This window comes from Sciurus carolinensis, chromosome 16 (assembly GCF_902686445.1).
Source record: "Sciurus carolinensis chromosome 16, mSciCar1.2, whole genome shotgun sequence".
Lineage (NCBI taxonomy): Eukaryota > Metazoa > Chordata > Mammalia > Rodentia > Sciuridae > Sciurus > Sciurus carolinensis.
Genome location: NC_062228.1, coordinates 64,274,679 through 64,292,126, shown reverse-complemented (window position 1 = coordinate 64,292,126; position 17,448 = coordinate 64,274,679). Strand labels below are relative to the sequence as shown.

At 51.6% G+C, this 17,448-nt stretch overlaps 1 pseudogene; it reads left to right on the top strand.

The window, feature by feature from the left end:
- Positions 1-11,569: 11,569 nt before the first annotated feature.
- Positions 11,570-12,942, top strand: LOC124966942 (5'-AMP-activated protein kinase subunit gamma-2-like; annotated as a pseudogene).
- The last annotated feature ends 4,506 nt before the right edge of the window (positions 12,943-17,448 follow it).

Sequence of the window (17,448 nt, the reverse complement as noted above, 5' to 3'; positions counted from 1 at the left end):
AGCCAGTGCTCTTGGTGCCCTCCTGAGCCAGCCCCTTCCAGGTGACGGTGACCTGGGGCTGGTCCTCCCTTCTCAGGGCCTCCTTCTGTCCATCGTTGGCACTGGGTTCTGGGGTCTTATCCAGGGTCATTGTCTCCCAGCCCTGGAGATGGTTTAGGGAAGATGCAGGTCCCCCCTCAGGTGGGCACAGAGCAGCAGACCCTGAGCACCTGGCTGTGCAGTCAGCTGGAGCTCTGCTGGGGGCACAGAGAGGGGCAGGGACAGGGAGGCTCCTGGCCCTGTCCTGGTCTTCAGTGTGGGTCTCTCAGCTGAGCAGTGCCCTGTGTGATCGTCCCTTTCTTGTTCTGTAGCAGCACATCCAACTTCCCCCTCCCCTCAGTACAGCAGTGTGACTAGGCCACTGTCACCCCCTAGTGTCCCCTCTCTCTCCGTGTTGTGGCCACAGTGAAGGCACAGTGGGTTCTCAGGCCTGCACCCTGTGTCCCCTGATTCTGCCCCACACCACTTTACAACCTAGACTGTTAAGGACTGTGAACAACCATTGACATAACTCATGACCTTCCGGATCGTTAGCCCAGGAACTTCCTCCTCAGTCATTGGTGGATCGTTTTCAGCCGCCAACTTCCACTGCTGAGGAGCAGGGCCCGCCATTGTCTCTCTCTCTCGCCCTTCAGGGTGGACACTCGGATCTTCTGCTTAATAAACTCTCCTGTGTGAGCTCCTGTGTCCACAGCTGTTTTCTGGGTTCTTTCATCCAACTTTCCCCTCCATGCCTTCCTCCTCTCTCCCCTTCAGTACAGCACTGTGACGGGACCACTGTCACCAGGTGTTCCACTTTGTGTCCCTCCTCGTGTCCCCGGCCCCTTCCACGACTCTGCTGGTCTAGCTTTGATTTACATCAGATCCCTCCATTCTTTCCCTTTTCCCTCTCCAGCTTCCTCAGGTGAGAGGACACGTACGACCCTTGACATCCTGGGTTTGGCTGATTCCACTTAACACCTTGCCCTCTGCTTCCATCCATTTCCTGCAGACGCCACCGTTTCATTCTCTTTATGGCTGAATACGACTCCACTGTGTGTGCCCCACATGCTCTTGGTCCAGTCGTCACTGAAGGACACCGAGGCTGCTTCCCTAGTATGGCCGTTGTGAGTTGTGCTGCTGTCAACCGTGGGTGTGGGTGTGTCAGTGCAGGAAGATGACGTTGATTCTTCAGGGAAATACTGAGGAGTGTGTAGCTGGGTCCCATGGTGGTTCCATGCCTCGTCCTCTGAGGATCCTCCATACTGATTTCCATGTTGGTTGGACTAATTGGTTCACAATTTCTCATAAACGTGTGAAAATGCTCCTTTTTCTGCACATCCTCTCCAGCACTTACTATTTTTTATATTCTTGATGACTGTCATCTGCCTGACGGGAGTTTAAATCTCATTACAGTTTTGATTTTGGTTTCCCTATTTGCTAATGATGTTGAACATTTTTCATGTATTTGGTGATCACTGCACATCTTCTCTGAGAAGTGTTTGGTTCATTTGCTCATTGATTAATTGTGTGGGGTTTTTTTGATGCTAAGTTTTTTGAGGGCTTTATATCTTCTGGATATTAATCCTCTGTCAGAAGAGTAGCTAGCAAAGATGTTTTTCCCATCCATGGGTTCTCTCTTCACATTCTAAATTGATTCCTCTGCTGTGAAGAAGCTTTTTAATTTGCTGCCGTCTCATTGATAAGCCTGGACCCTCTTTCCTGAGCCTTAGGGGTTCTGTGGAGGAGCTGTTGCCTGTGCCTGTGTGCTGGAGGGTTGACCCTATGTCTTCTGAGTTGCATTCTTCTGGTCTAATTCTGATATCCTTGATCCATTTTGAGCTATCTTTTGGGCAGGGTGAGAGATAAGGGCCTAGTTTCCTTCTTCTGCATGTGGATGACAGTTGTCCCAGCACCATTTATTAAAATGTCTATCTTTTCTCCAATATATAGGTCTTGGCACCTTTGTCAAGCATCAGATGACTGTAAGCATGTGGGTTTGTCTCTGTGTCTTCCCTCCTGTTCCACTGGGCTGTGACTGTTTTATGCCAGTACCATGCAGGTTTTATTGGATTCTTTTGTTTTTCTTTTACTATTGCTCTGTAGTATAATTTGAAATCAGGTATTGTGATGTCACCAATAATTTTTCTTTTTGAATTGCATTGGCTATTCTGGAATTTTTTTTTCGAATTGAATTTTAGAACTGTTTTTTTTTTTCTAGCTCTGTAAAGAACAATATTTGTATTTTGATGGGAATTGCATAGAATCTGTATATTGCTGTTGGTAGTGTGGTCATTTCAATACTATCAGTTCTGTCTTTCCTTGAACTTGGGAAGCCTTTCCATCCTCTTGCTTGTTCTTCAGTTTCTTTCCATAATGTTCTATAGTCTCATTCTAGAGGTCTTTCACCACCAAGATTAGTTTTGTTGCTAGGTATTTTATAATTTTTGAGATCTTTGTGAATAGGATTGTGTTTTTATCACAAATGGGCACTGAATTTTGTCAAGGGGTTTCTGTGCATTTATTGAGACTAGTAGTGATTTTGTTCTTAATTCTATTGAGAATTATAAATTATAAATTATAATTTTTTGTGGTAAAGTACATTTATTGCTTTGCAGATGTTAAACCACCCTTGCATTCTTGGGACAACATATTCTTCTTAGTCTCTTTTTGACTATTATTTGCCAATGTTGTATTAAGAATTTTGCATCTAAGTTCAGGAGAAATATCCATGTGTAGTTTACTTTCCTTGATGTGTCCTCATGTGGTTTTGATATGAGTGTGATATTGGTCACAAAATAAATATGAAAGTGCTGCATCCCTTGTGAAATAATTGGAGGAGCATTGAAATGAGTTCTTGTTTAAAGGTCTGGTGGAACTCAGCTGAGGATCCATCTGGTCTTGTGTTTTTTTTTTTTTTTGTTAGAAGGCTTTTGATACTGCTTCTATCTTATTACTAGTTATTGGTCTATTTAGGTTTTCTATGATTCAACTTTGTCAGGTCAGATATATGTTGAAATAGATCCAATTCTTCTAGGTAGTAATAAACTCCTGTTTATTGGAGTACCAATCTTCAAAATCATCCCTAATGATGTTCTGAATTTTTGTGGTAATTTCTCTTTTTTTCATCTCTATTTGTTTAAAATTGAGATCTTCCTTCTTCTTTTAGTTGATTTGGTTGAAGTCGCACCAATCTTGAATGTTTGGGAACAACGGTCTTCATTCATTCTTTGTATTGTTTTTTAAAAGTATTTTTAAGTTGTCAGTGGACCTTTATTTTATTTATATATCGTGCTAGGCATCAAATCCAGTGCCTCACTCATGTTAGGCAAGCGATCGACCCACTGAGCTACAACCCAGCACTGTATTGTTTTTTCATTCTCAGTTTCATTGATTTCAGCTCGGATTGTAATTATTTTCTTTCTTCTACTGGTTTTGAAATGTGTTTGATCTTGTGTTTGAAAGGTCTCAATAGATCCTTAGGTAGTTAATTTGGGGCCTTTCTGGTTTTCTGATGTAGCACTCATAGGATCAACTTTGATCTCAGAACCGCCTTCATAGTGTCCTACAGGTTCTGGAATGTTGTATCAACATTCTCCTTTGATTCTAAGGACTTTTAAATTTCTCCCCTGATTTCTTCAGTCACTCATTCATTGTTCAGATATGTGTCCTTCAAACTCCATGTTGGTATAATTTCTGTAGGGTTTTTTTGGCATTAATTTTAATTTCATTCCATTATGATCAGGTAAAATGCAAGGATTATATACCCTTTTATTGTGTGTTTGTTAAGAGTTGCTTTGTGGTCTAAAATATAGTCTCTTTTGGAGAAGGTTCCTTGAGTAACTAAGACGAAAGCATTTTCAACTCTTGTTGGAGGAAATAGTATGTAGGTGTCTGTTAAGTCTATTTGATTTATAATAGTATTCAGGTTCAAGGAGGCTTTACTGACTTTGTGTCTTGATGACATATCTAATGGTAAGAGTGGTGTGCTGAAATCACACAATATTACTACGCCAGCATTTTCTAAGTATCTAATTCATCTAGTGTCCCTTTTATGTATTGAGGTATGCCAATGTTTGGAGCATAAATATTTATCACCATTATATGTTTTTGTTGGATTATTCCTTTATCAGCATGACTCTTTGACTCTTCTGATTAACTTTGGTCTGAACTCTACTATGTTACATATGAGAGTAGCTACTCTTGCCTATTGTCAGGTTTCATTTGCATGGTCTGTCAATTTCCATCCTTCCACTTTCAGCCTGTTGCTGTCTTTGCCTATAATGTAAGTCTCTTGCAAACAAACATAGTTGGGTTTTCTTTTTAAAACCCACTTTGATCTTTATAGCAGCTAAGTTCACAATAGCTAGATTGTGAACCAACCTAGATGCCCTTCAACAGATGAATGGATAAAGAAACTGTGATATATATACACAATGGAATATTATTCAACCATAAAGAAGAATGATATTATGGCATTTGTAAATAAATGGACGGAATTGGAGAATATCAAGCTAAGTGAAATAAGCCAATCCAAAAACACCAAAGGCTGAATGTTTTCTCTGATAAGTGGAGAATGATATATAATGGGGGTGGGGGAGGGTGGGGAGTGAGAGAAGAACTGAGGAACTTTGGATTATGTGGAGTGAAATGAGAGGGGGGTTATGAAAAATGGTGGAATGAGACAGACACCATTACCCTGTGTACATGTATGATTACAAGAATGGTGTGAATCTACATCGTGTACAACCATGGAAATGACATGATGCACCCCATTTGTGTACAATGAATCAAAATGTAGTCTGTACAAATTTTTTAAAAAACATTCTGCAAGTTTATGTCATTTAATGGAAAATTGAGAGCATTCACATTTAATGCTATCATAGAGAAATGCTTATTGATTTCCACCATTTTGATTTATTTCTGATGTCTAATTTGATCTTGTTTCTCATCTGCTTAGCTAGTCTTCAAAACAGATTTGTCATTTGTGAGCTCTGGGGATTACTTTTTATTCATTTTGTGTCAAATATGTCTTTCAGTGTTTCTACAATGCCATTTTAGTAGTCGTGGATTCTCTTAATTTTTGCCTATCTTAGGAGGTCTTCATTTCTCATTTGTTTCTGAAGGACGGGCTTTGCTGAATAAAGCCATCTTTGTGGACAGTTACTTTCTTTCAGGGCTCAAAACACATCATTCCAGTCATTTTCCCCATGCGGAAAATGGGTCCCAATGGCGTCCGAGTCCACAAAGGAATAAAGACGTCTCTGAATCATTGAGGAACAATTTCTTAATAAGCTTACCTGCCTGGCCCAGCTGCCTCCTGGAACAGTGAACGCCACTCTTCTGCTGGCCTCCCGACTCACTGAGACCACTAAGGGGGCTCCTCAAGCTCCTCCCCATACACCCTTCCGCGTGGACCTCCATGCTCTGTTCCAGAAATCTGAAAGGCCAGTCCCCCCATCGCCCCTTCTCAGCTTGCAGCAGTCAGATCCGACTTGGTGCTCGATTCTCAGACCTTCTTCAGAGTCTGGAATGAAGGGCTTTGGAAAATCATTTTCCTAGAACACAGCTCCCCAGAAAGACGAGGGACCATGTGGCTCGGGAGGAGGGAGGGGAAATTGGTCAGTCACTGAACCTCTCCCAACACACCCTTTCCCACTAACAATGGGCCCTCAACTGAGACCTTCCCCCGTGGCAAATTGTCCTAAATGGAGACACAGCAAATACTGAAACTTTGGGAGACAGTGGATCCCAGAATAGGAACAATGAGATTCAACCTTTTCACAGCCACCCTCCTGAGTTAAAGTTTTACCTGCACAACTAGCCTGCACCACTAGCCCCTGACGGTCAAAAGTGCACATACACGGCTTCCGACGGTTACATCATTGTACCCTATAAATCCAAAATCTAGTCTGTCACTTGGGCCACTTTCCCATCCAGAAAGTGGTTCTCAATGGCACTTGAGTCCAGGAAGAAATAAAGGTTTCTCTGAAACAACAACAACAATACTTCATTCCAAGTCCTCCTGGTTTTTTAGAATTTGTGCTGAGAAATAGGAAGTCATTCTGACAGGTTTGCATCCAAGTGGTTTCTGACATTTTATTTTTGGGGGTTTTTGAAACTCTATCTTTTTTTGTGTACGTTAGGAATTTTAATTACGGTATGTCACAGGAAGATTCTTTTTTCTAAAATCTTGTTTATTTGGTGCTCTGAGTGCACAGTGATTGTGGATGTTAACTTCATTCTTCATGGATCCCTTCTTCAGGGAAATAACAACAGAAAGTTGTTCAAACCTTAAGAATGAGTGTCTCCATGCATCATCTCTACCTATGTCTCTTAAATCAGGGAAGGCATCCAGACTCTGCATATTTGTCCCAACTTGCTTGATTTCTGGAGCAGGGGATGGATCCAGAGCCTTGTGAATAGAGGCTAGCACTCCACCTCAGAGCTGCATGCTCAGCCCTTTGTCACATGCATTTGACAGGGGACATTCCCAAGTTCTCCTGGATCATCAGCACTGATGGCTCCATTGTGTATATCCCCCTAAGAGCCTTTCCTAGTGCACCAAGTGTCATGATCTTATTTCCCTGAGGATTTCATGGGTATCCAGGTGCCCTGACCCTGGAGTAAGTGATGGGAGGCTCCATGTAGATCAAGCAGACATTGGAGTCCTGCACAGTGGTGCTGTGAGCTCCTTCCTCCCACACTCAGCTCAGGCTTCAGCCTCAGGGAGCAGGAGTTGCTGCCATCTCCTGGTGGAGTGTGTTCCAGGGAAGGAAGGGGCCTCCAGGGGACTTGCTGGTCTCACAGATGGCATTGCATCCAGACCTCTCTGAATTTGAGAGGTCAGATGCTCAGTCACAGAAGTGCCAAAATAGTGCAGGGACGTGTGTCCCTGTAATCCTCCACCCTTGCACATGGCCACTCCCTTGGGTGCCCACCTGCATGCCTCAGGGCCACTGAGCACAGCCAGCTGAACCCTGCTGGGTGAGTCCTGTAGCCCAGCTGGCCTGGCAGGCCCTGCTCCACTGTACACAGCTGGTGCTCACTGCTCAGGGATGGCCCCTGGTGGGGGCAGGGGTTTCTCTCGTCCTCATCAGCGTTGGTCTTGAGCAGGACCCATTGCCTGGGCTGGAGGGCAGGGCTGGCATGTTTGTGTGCTTCCTCCCATGGCTGCCACACGTACCTCTGGCACTTGGTTGGTTTGGGCAGACTTCCTGTCCCTTCTCCAGAGGATGGTCAGGGCCCAGGACAGCACTGCCCCACCTCCACGTCTCCCAGGCCAGAGGAGCTGCCCAGTGCTGACTGTGTGAGGTCCCGCAGGGCAAGCCGGTGGGAGAAACCGAGGGAGAGGCTGCCCGCAGGGTGGAGAGGAAGCGGCTCTCTCTCCTGTCCCCCGGTTCTGCTCTTCAGGAGTCTTAGGACACTGTCTGGGGCCGAGCGATGGCCGGATGTGTCCTCTGCTTAATGCTCAGGAAGGAGAGGGCCAGGCTGGCGGAACCAGCTCTAAACAATAAGCTCCTGCCTTCGCCCACCCGTTTGTCAAAGTCCCTGCAGCCTGCAGGTCCCCACAGAGCCCGTTCCTCTGCAGGTGACTGGCGGCTGGAGGGGCGCTAGGGCTCTGGGTGGGGTGGAGGCTCGGGCCCAGCCCACCCCATGGCCTTGGAGTCGAGCTCTGGGTAGGCCATCGTGAGGGACCCCATCCCAGGCTCCGGGGTGTCCTTGATGCAGGTGACTCTGCGCCAGGCTCCGCTGCAGCATCGAATACAACAACAACCCCGGGAGGCGGGGGCAGGCGGCCCCTGCAGCGCCTCCCCACTTCCAACGTGCAGAGACTCCGGTTCTCTGCGGAAGGCACAGGCCTGGAGGGGCCGGGGCAGACCCAGCCCAGGGGGCCCCAGCTAGACGCTCCCCAGGGGCGGGGCCTCACTGCTGGCCACTCAGCATGGAGCCCCAGGACCCACCGCCCAAACCCAGACCCTGAGAGGAGGGTAAGTTCTCAGTGGCCCCTGAGGAAGGTGCCCTGGGGAGAGGCGCGGCCTGAGGAAGGTGGCAGGGATCAAGTCCCGGCTTCTCCCTGGCTCTGACAGTGCTGGGCCCAGCGAGTGAAGCTGCGCCCGCTCCCGGGGCCTCAGAGGGTCCAGCCTCCCTTGTGGGCGGTGGCAGGGACCTTGGTGCGGAGGAGCAGTCGCAGACCCTTCCCCATGCGCCTCATTTCCAGGGTGAGGCCCTCTCACCTGGACCTGGCGACTGTCTGTGAGGCTGAGCCCTGAGTCCAGGCAGGTGGGCAGGGGCCCAGAGGTGCCAGCAGGCAGGTGGAGGCCGTGGTGGAGGAGCCAGGCAGAGGGCCCCGGGCCTGCGGTGCAGCGTGGTTCAGGGTCCCCTGCCGGCACTGCCTGCCCCTGCGCTCTGGGCCCCGGGCAGTTCCCCCAACCTTCTGCATCTTGGTTTAACGAGTGCAGGGTGAGTCATAAAAGTAGGACCTGCCAGGAGCTGTTCAGAGGATGCAGGTGGATCCTCAGGGCACACAAGCCAGCCCAGCCCCCGGGGCACCTGGAGAGAGGCCGCCTCTGTCACTAGCTGGCACCCGTCCCCATCTCGGGTCCCAGGCACCCAGGGCGGCAGGCTGACGGTCACCCAGAGCCAAGAGAAGCCGCTGCCTGACTTGTGAGCGTCAGTGGTGAGACTTGATGTCAGCGAACACAGAAGTCCCGCTAGTGCAGGTGCACACGCAGACCCGAATCTGCAGGTCGTCATGTGGCTTCAGATCTGTCGCTTAGATCACGGTCATGTGACATACACTTGCACGGTAAAGACACCAGCACTGGAGTTGACTTAACAGTGTACGCGTGCGCATTACAGGTAGAGCCATGCGGTTACACTGTGCTAACAATTTGTTACTGTAATTAACACAAATAAACCCCATATGGTTATGTACTACATATGTACAATTACAGAATTGAATATAACTTATATATTAAGATAAGTGACTATTACGGGTGATTACATTTTCTGCATGGATTAAATTATTAGTAGAGATCAGAAGTGCATAATTTTAACTATATACTTTAATATCGAGTGTGAGCGTGTTCAGAGGACTGTCTCTTACCCATGGCACCGTGTCCTGAGCCCATGTCCTCACTGGGACACCCTGCAGTCCCTTACCCACCTGATGGCCAGGTGCAGGGCACGGCTAGGCTGTGGACTGCAAACCCATGCAGAATGTGACTTTGCTGGGCGCTGCAGGCTGCCCCAGGCCACAGAAGGGCTTCGGCTCCCTGGTGACCTCCTGGGGACCCGTGCATAGTTCAGCGTGGCTGGTTTGTATGGTTCAGACCTTATGTAGAATTCACGCTGTGGAAATGCTGGTCGCACACACTGCATACATATAATTTTAACCTGTAGTGCATCTTATGGTCAGAGAGCAGAGGCCGTGATGGTGGAGAACAGGGCAGGAACTTGGATCCTTCGTGGGGTCAAGATGTTGAGGGTAGGGTCTCTGAGGGAACAGTGATCTGACTTTCTTTCTTTTCTTTTGTACTAGGGATTGAACTCAGGGCGCTTAACCACTGAGTCATATCCCTAGTCCTTTTTGCTTTTTATTTTGAGACAGGGTCTGGCTGAATTGCTTAGGGTCTCACCAAGTTGCTGAGGCTGGATTTGAACTCACGATCCTCCTGGCCCAGCCTCCTGAGCTGTTGGCATTACAGGTGTGCCCACTGCACCCGGCTTGGTCTACCTTTCTTCAAGGACATTAAAGACGCAGCCTTGGGAGCAGAGAGTGAAGGGCGCCACCCGGGAAAAGGGGACGCAGGGGTCCCTCTCTGTGCTGGTCTAGTCCCCAGGACCTCATCTGGTCCCCGCGTGGTGCGGCAGTGAGCTGAGGGGCGGGAGCTCTGTGCTTGGTTTCCCCTGGTCAGGGGCAGCTCTGAGGAACAGATGACCGCAGAGCTGGGGCCTGCTCTGGGGCGGGGACCAGGAGGGGCTGGCCCGGGTTCCACTCTTCCTCCTGGGTGTCCATGTCTGCGAGGTGCAGAGAGCATGGTGGGAGACGCCGTCCAGCAGGGCTTCGGTGAGGAGGCGGCGTCTGTCTCTGCCTGGTGCAGGAGGGATGGCCTTGGCCACGCTGGCCGCTGAGTCCTTGGAGCGTGGCCAGTGCAGGGGAGGACCGCCTCTCCTTCCCTTCCCTCTGGTTACATCTGAGCGTCCGCAGCCTCTGGTGCCGCTGCTTGGGCAGCGCAGATGTGGGGAAGCCCATCTGGGCAGTGCTGGTCCAGAGGGAGGAGCCCAGGGTCCTGTGGGAGGCAGGTGGGTGGGGAGGAGCGGCCAGCCGGCTCTGTCCAGCTCTGGCCTCCGACCCTCTCCTCCAGGGTCCTCCCCAGGAGCTGCACAGCTGCCTTCCGAGGACAGTGACGACGCTGGTGACACAGGCCTGGGGTGTGCCTCTGAGGTGGTGGGATTCAGGCTCTGCCGGGGAGAGTGCGTCCCTGTGCACAGAGGGCGGCTGCCCTGGGCCCTGGGTCAGCTGGGAGGCTGGCTCCCAGGGCAGCACCACTGCGAGAGGTCCCCCAGACGCACGGCCTGACCCGCACGGCACTGGGCGCCCTGCAGCGGCGCTCAGTAAATGCACGCTCTGACCACCGTCCCCTTCCCAGACACACCTGCTCTGCGGCTGACCACAGAGCACCTCCACATTCTCATCGGGGTCTCCCTGGCCTTCCTCCTTTGCCTCCTCCTCCTCCTCTTCTGTCTCCACCGCCAGCGTCGGAGGAGACAGGGTAGGACTCGGGGGCAGGGAGGGGCAGCCTGGGTGGGCTGTTGGGCGCTGGGAGCAAGGTCTCCCTCCTCAACTCAGACCCCGACTGTCCTCAGGGCCCCTGGTGGCAAGGGCCAGTTGCAGAGGCCACAGGAGAGGTGAGACCCCTGGGAGTGACCCCCGCCCCGCCCAGTCCTCAGCCGCCTGGCCGCCCCAGTACTGATTTGTTCTTTTCGCACAGGCTGGGCCTGGCTGTGGGCAGCCGAGAGAGGTCACCAGGTAAAGGCTGACAGGCCTGGAGAGGGGAAGTGGGGGCTCAATGGGTCAGGAGGCAGCGGGGGAGGAGAAGGGGTAGGGCCTTTCTGGGAGGTCCTAGGTGGGTGCAGAATGAGATCTGTCACACCTATCTTCTGATGTGCACCCCAGGGAATGGACCATGTGTCTTCTCTCCAGACCCAGCCACAGCTGGTGGACTTCCTGAGAAGGGCAGTGAGACCGGCCACTCTGTAAGTCTTGGGTTGGTCATCTCCCACTGCATAACCAAGTCCCCAGGCTTGGCAGCCCAGCAACACTGTCTCCAGGTCCTGGGTCAGGAATTTGGGAGCAGCTGAACCGGCTGGTTCTGGCTCAGGTCTCATGAAGCTGCAGCAGAAGGGTCTACAGGCTGCAGTAATCTGCAGGCCTGACTGGAAGGAGGACTCACGTCCAAGGTGATGCTCAGTGGCCTGCTGGCCGGGGACGAGCGCCGAGGCTCATGCTGATCGCTGTCCTCCTCCTCCCCCTCTGGAGGCGCTGGCGGCGGCCCCGGGACCCGCGGAAGCCGGCATGCTGGAGAAGCTGGAGTTCGAGGAAGAAGCAGTAGAAGACTCAGAAAGTGGCGTTTCCATGCGATTCATGAGGTCACATAAGTGTTATGACATCGTTCCAACCAGTTCCAAGCTTGTTGTCTTTGATACTACATTACAAGTCAAGAAGGCCTTCTTCGCCTTGGTGGCCAATGGTGTCCGGGCAGCACCACTTTGGGAGAGTAAAAAGCAGAGTTTTGTAGGAATGTTAACAATCACAGATTTCATAAATATACTGCATAGATATTATAAGCCACCTATGGTACAAATTTATGAATTAGAGGAACGTTTAAGATTGAAACATGGAGGGAGCTTTATTTACAAGAAACATTTAAGCCTTTAGTGAATATATCTGCAGATGCAAGATGTCTGATATGCCAAAGCCCGCCTTCATGAGGCAGAACCTGGACGAGCTGGGAATAGGGACGTACCACAGCATCGCCTTCATCCACCCAGACACGCCCATCATCCGAGCCTTGAGCATATTTGTGGAAAGACGGGTGTCCGCTCTGCCTGTGGTGGACGAGTCAGGAAAAGTCGTAGATATTTATTCCAAATTTGATGTAATTAATCTTGCTGCTGAGAAAACCTACAATAACCTGGACATCACCGTGACCCAGGCCCTGCAGCACCGATCACAGTATTTTGAAGGTGTTGTGAAGTGCAGTAAGCTGGAAACACTGGAGACCATTGTGGACAGGATAGTGAGAGCCGAGGTCCACCGGCTGGTGGTAGTAAACGACGCAGATAGCATTGTGGGTATTATCTCCCTGTCAGACATTCTGCAAGCCCTGATACTCACACCAGCAGGTGCCAAACAGAAGGAGGCCGAAGCAGAGTGACCAGGGCAACACAGAGCTCCTCGGGGAGAACTGATCCGAGCTCCCGGGTCACGGCTTGCCTCGGGAAGACTGGCTCCTCGTGGAAGAGAGGAGAATGGCTAAGAATGTATATCAGGGTTTAGTAGTGGGTGTATCCAGTGTCGTAAGCATAAAAAGAAAGATTTTATGTGCTTGAAGATGCAGGCTTGTGTTAAAGACTGTTTTCAGACCTCCTTCTGGAGGATTTTAAATGCTGTATGTCATTAAAGTGCACTGTGTCCTGAAATTTTTATTATTTTTCATTTCCAAGAATTCACTGGTATGGAACAGGTGATTGACATAAGGTGAGTGTCCAGCATGTTTAGATCACAGTGCCTTATGTCCGAATACAGCAATATGTCATCGCTGCTGCCAGCCCCGCCCCAGAGTGCGCATGAAGTGCCACCGAGCTTGAATGTGGACGTCTTCAAACCTTTTACCAAATCGGTTATTTTCATTAGATTCGTCAAAAAGTTGTAATTTGAATATAAATAATTACTTTACAACTTCAGTGACACTTCCGTGTGTGAGTGTCTGAGCTGCCACGTCGACGGCTTTACGACAGCTGTATTTATTTTTACTTTCATGCAGTTTTTTTACACATCCTTTGGTGGGTAAACTTCACTATGTCCTTTAATAAACTCTTGGTTATTTCAAAATGGCAAATTTCTCATTATTTGATTTTGGATCTGGAAAGGACATGACTTCTCAAATAGCCCCTGTTGGGCTTTGAAGACGAGTGGAAACAGGCTGTGCTGGGAGGAAACAAAGTGCCGGGAAGATGTCTATTTTTTCTTGTGTATCGTTCGTATGACTGTTGATGAGACTGTAAATGTCGCTGTGGCACAGACGGGACTGCTATAGAGTTGGAGCAAAACGACCTTGCGTAACATGAGTGCTCTGGACATGTCGACGCTGTACATATATATGAGGAGAATTTCAGGGTTTTTTTGGGGGGGGATTTGTTTTGTTTTCTCAAATTGAAAAAATAAATCCTACTATCTACGAAAAAAAAAAAAAAAGAAAAGAAAAGAAAAGAAAAGTATCGTGCCGACCACTAGGGGGCGGGAGCGCCTCCTTTGATTAATGTGTGTGCCTGTCTCCAAAGCAAACAAACAAACAAACAAAACACAAAAACAAAAACAAATAAAAACCCCAAAGGAACAGAAACCTTTTTGTGTGCGTGTGCATGTCTTAAAATTATAAGCCCTTCACGGGATATCAAACATATGTACACAACCGTCAATTAAAGAAAAGAAGGAAATAAGAGGGTCCTGCATACCTGTTACAGGACCAGCTCAAGCTTGGGGCTGGGGATGTGGCTCAGGGGCGGAGCGCTTGCCAGGCTACTCGGGGCCCTGCGTTCAATCGCCAGCACCACATAAAACAGACGGACCAACAAAACCCAGCCAGGAACTGTGTGAGGAAATGATGTCAAGCTAAATAAGCCGTGATTCCTGGGAGCCCCTTAAAAAGAAAAGTGTGTGTGTGCGTGTGCGTGTGTGTGTGCGCGTGTGTGTGACAGAGTGAACGGAAACAGCCTGCTCTTCCACCGGCGTTGACCATCTCGGTGGTTTGACGCCCACATCAGGGCAGGCAGCCTGTCCCTCATCCACAGCGCCCGGGGCCTCGCCCAGCTCAGAGCTGGTGTCCACGAGCTTCCTTTGTCTGCCTTGCGTTTTCGGCTCGCCCTGCGGCGGGCTTTCCCGGGCTCTGCCTCCTGCCCAGCCCTGTGTCTTTTTCTGCCCCAGCGGGACCGAGTTCCTGTGTCGCGGGGTCCAGCTGCTCTCCGCCTCTGTCCCTGGATGTTTCCCCAAGAGTCCTGCTGGCGCAGGGACCGACAGCTGGCTGGCGGCTCTCGAAGAGGGTGGACCCGGATCCGAAGCTGCGATCCCTCCACCCCCAGCACAGGTGCGCACCAGGCCCCGCGACCCCCAGTGGCGACCCCCAGCACGGCCCCGCGGCCTCCGGAAAGCGGGACAGAAGTTAAACACGACCGCGTTTCCTTTCCCGAGGGGCGGTGGGAGGAGGAGGGCCAGGGAGGGACAGCACAGCAGGGGCGGGACTGGCCTTCCTCCTGATCTCGCACCTGGGGACACAGGTGCCAGCTCGCCAGAGGGGCAGGTGGGCGCCCAGAGGTCCCAGCAGCAGGTGGTGCTAGTGAACCCAGAGTCGTGGCGTGGCCAGCGGAGGGAGGGGCCACCTTGACTCAGTACCCGCCTCCCACTTCCGGGAGGCGTGTCTGGTGACCAACTCCAGGGAGCCCTGCAGGTCAGTCAAGGAGGGAGCCCACCTGATCAGATGGGGCGGGAGCTTGTATTCACAGACGTCCAGGACCCTGGGTGAAGTGGACGCCCAGTCCTCTACAAGTGTCCCTGGGTCCAAGGGAGCAGGCAGGGGAGGGGGACCCCCCCAACCGTTGCCCACAGGCACAGGTGGCCCCCTACACCTGGTGAGCAAGTGAGACCTTGGTCAGCTCAGACCAGAGGACCAGCGGCAGGACACAGCTGCCCACTCCAACATCACCTGGACTGCCTGCTCCCTCACCAGGACACCACCCAGAGAAGGAGCTGAGGAGAGGGAGACACAGTTGGACCAGACCTAGAGAGCGTGTCCATCGTGACTGGGAAGAGCTACCTTTGAACCTGTAGGGCAGGCGTGTTCGCTGTGATGGAGGAGGGCAGCTTACCAGATCGGATCAGAGACGTTTCATTTCTTGTGCGGAACCAAGCTGCATCATGATCTGCAAACACACACCCGCACACACACCTGCACACATTCACAACCTGCACGCACACCTGCACACACCTGCACACATTCACAACCTGCTCGTACACCTGCACTCACACCTGCACACATTCACAACCTGCACGCACACCTCCACACACATTCACACACCTGCACACACATCTGCACACATTCACACACCTCCATGCACACATACCTGCACACACATTCACACACCTGTATGCACACCTGCACACATTTATACACCTGCACGCACACCTGCACACACATGCACACATCGCACACATACCTGCACACACATGCACACACATGCACGCATTCACACATTTGCACACACACCTGCACACACACACATGCACACATTCACACACCTCCACGCACACCTGCACACACACATGCACACACATGTACACACACATGCACACACATGCACACATTCACACACCTGTACACAATCTGTGACAGCCCCTGTACTCTCACTCAGCACTACTTCTCCCGTTTTAACTTCCTAAGGACTGAAATGTCCCTCACATTTTTAATGATGCTTTAACAAAATAGAGCAGAGTCCAGTGAATGGAAAGTGCTGGACAAAATGCTGGAGACCCGTCTTTATTTCTGCGGATTTTCCATGCACACTTGATCTTCTCCTTCCCCAGCCCAGAGGCTCCTTCCTACAGAGTTTTTCACTCACTTACCTCACTTACCTCAAAGGCACCTTCCACCCTCACACCTCTTGGACCATCATGGGTTTGTAGCTCATTCAGCTGAGAACACGCCCCCTCTCAAAGCCGAGACATCTAATAATGCACCCTTACTGCCTGCCAGCGTTCCCAGGAGGCAGCATTTGGAATGATTGACAGGTGGGGGAGGGGACCCCTTCAGATACCTGGGGTGAGCAGGAGGACTACGGTGACCCAGCAGGATCCTGGTTGGAGGAGGACAGGACGGAGGCCCAAAGCCAGGTCAAGGTGGAAAGAGTTTGGGGAAGCAGGAGCAGGGTTTGGCCAACAGGAGCGTTTCGTGAAGGGGTGATGTGGGGTCTGGGCCTTGCTGGGGAGCACATATGGCACATGGAGGGATCAACACCCCCTCCTGCCTTGCAGACGCTGAGCCCACCAGTGCACAGAGCACAACTCTGACGTGCCCGGGGCTCACTTGACCAGGAGCCAGGTTGGCCCAGACGGCAAGGACCAAGGTCACCCACAGCCCACGTCGCTGCCCTCCAGGCCCTACGTAGACGTGGGCGGCATCCTCCTCCACGTCCTCCTTGCACCTGGTCAGACGCAGGCCTCTAGGGTCAGCGAAGGCACTGTGGGCAGCCCTGGTGTGACATTTGGCCTGTGGCCAGCGGGAGACTGCTCCAGCAGAGAGAGGAGGCAGAGGCCATGCTGGGATGCTGTGGCTCCACGTGGTCCCTGGCATCGGTCTCGTCTCCAAACGTGGGCTGGAAGCCTCACCCACGTCAGGAGGCCCACGTCCTGCGTGACGGAGGGCTGTATGGGAGGAAGGGGCGTCTCAGGACACCCTCCAGGGCGGGGGCGTTGGAGAGAGACCGAGGAAGAGGAGGAGACGGCCGAGCACAGCTAGAGGCCTGGACGTCCAGACGGACTCGGTGGGTCCAGGCTGAGTGAGGGCCGTGGGCGCCCCACTCCTACCCGGGCAGCACCGCTCACGGCGATGTCTGTCGCCCACTCCTGTTGCTGGGCAGCACGTTGCCTGAGGACTCCAGGGTGTCCTAGCTTCGTGGTGGAAGGTGCGAAGCTGTCCCGACCGTGAACGCGGGCGTGAGGGTCCACACGTGTGCTCTCCTCCCACCTCCTCAGTTCTCCAATAACACGCCACACCTCACACAGGACCAGAGCCACATGTCACCCAAGTTTTAAGCACCCAGTGTTTGTGTTGGGCGTTGGTACTGAGGAGACGCGCTGGGCAGGAGGGTGAGCTCGCGCTCGGCTGGTGGGCCACCCCAGAGGCCTCCAGCACCAACCTCCAGGGCTCCGTGCAGAGGCAGCGCCCGCAGGCTGGGGAGGCCGGTGGAGGCAGCAGGGGCGAGGAAATCCATGCACCTGTCTGGGCTCCGCCTCCTTGTCCACCTTTAGCTTCTCCAGCCTCCTGAAGCCCCGACACCCAGCTCCAGGTTCAGCTCCAGATTCAGAGCCTCCCGACATCCACCTCTGCCTTCTCCTTCCTGCCGACGGCCTTTGGTAGCTTTGTGAGGTGG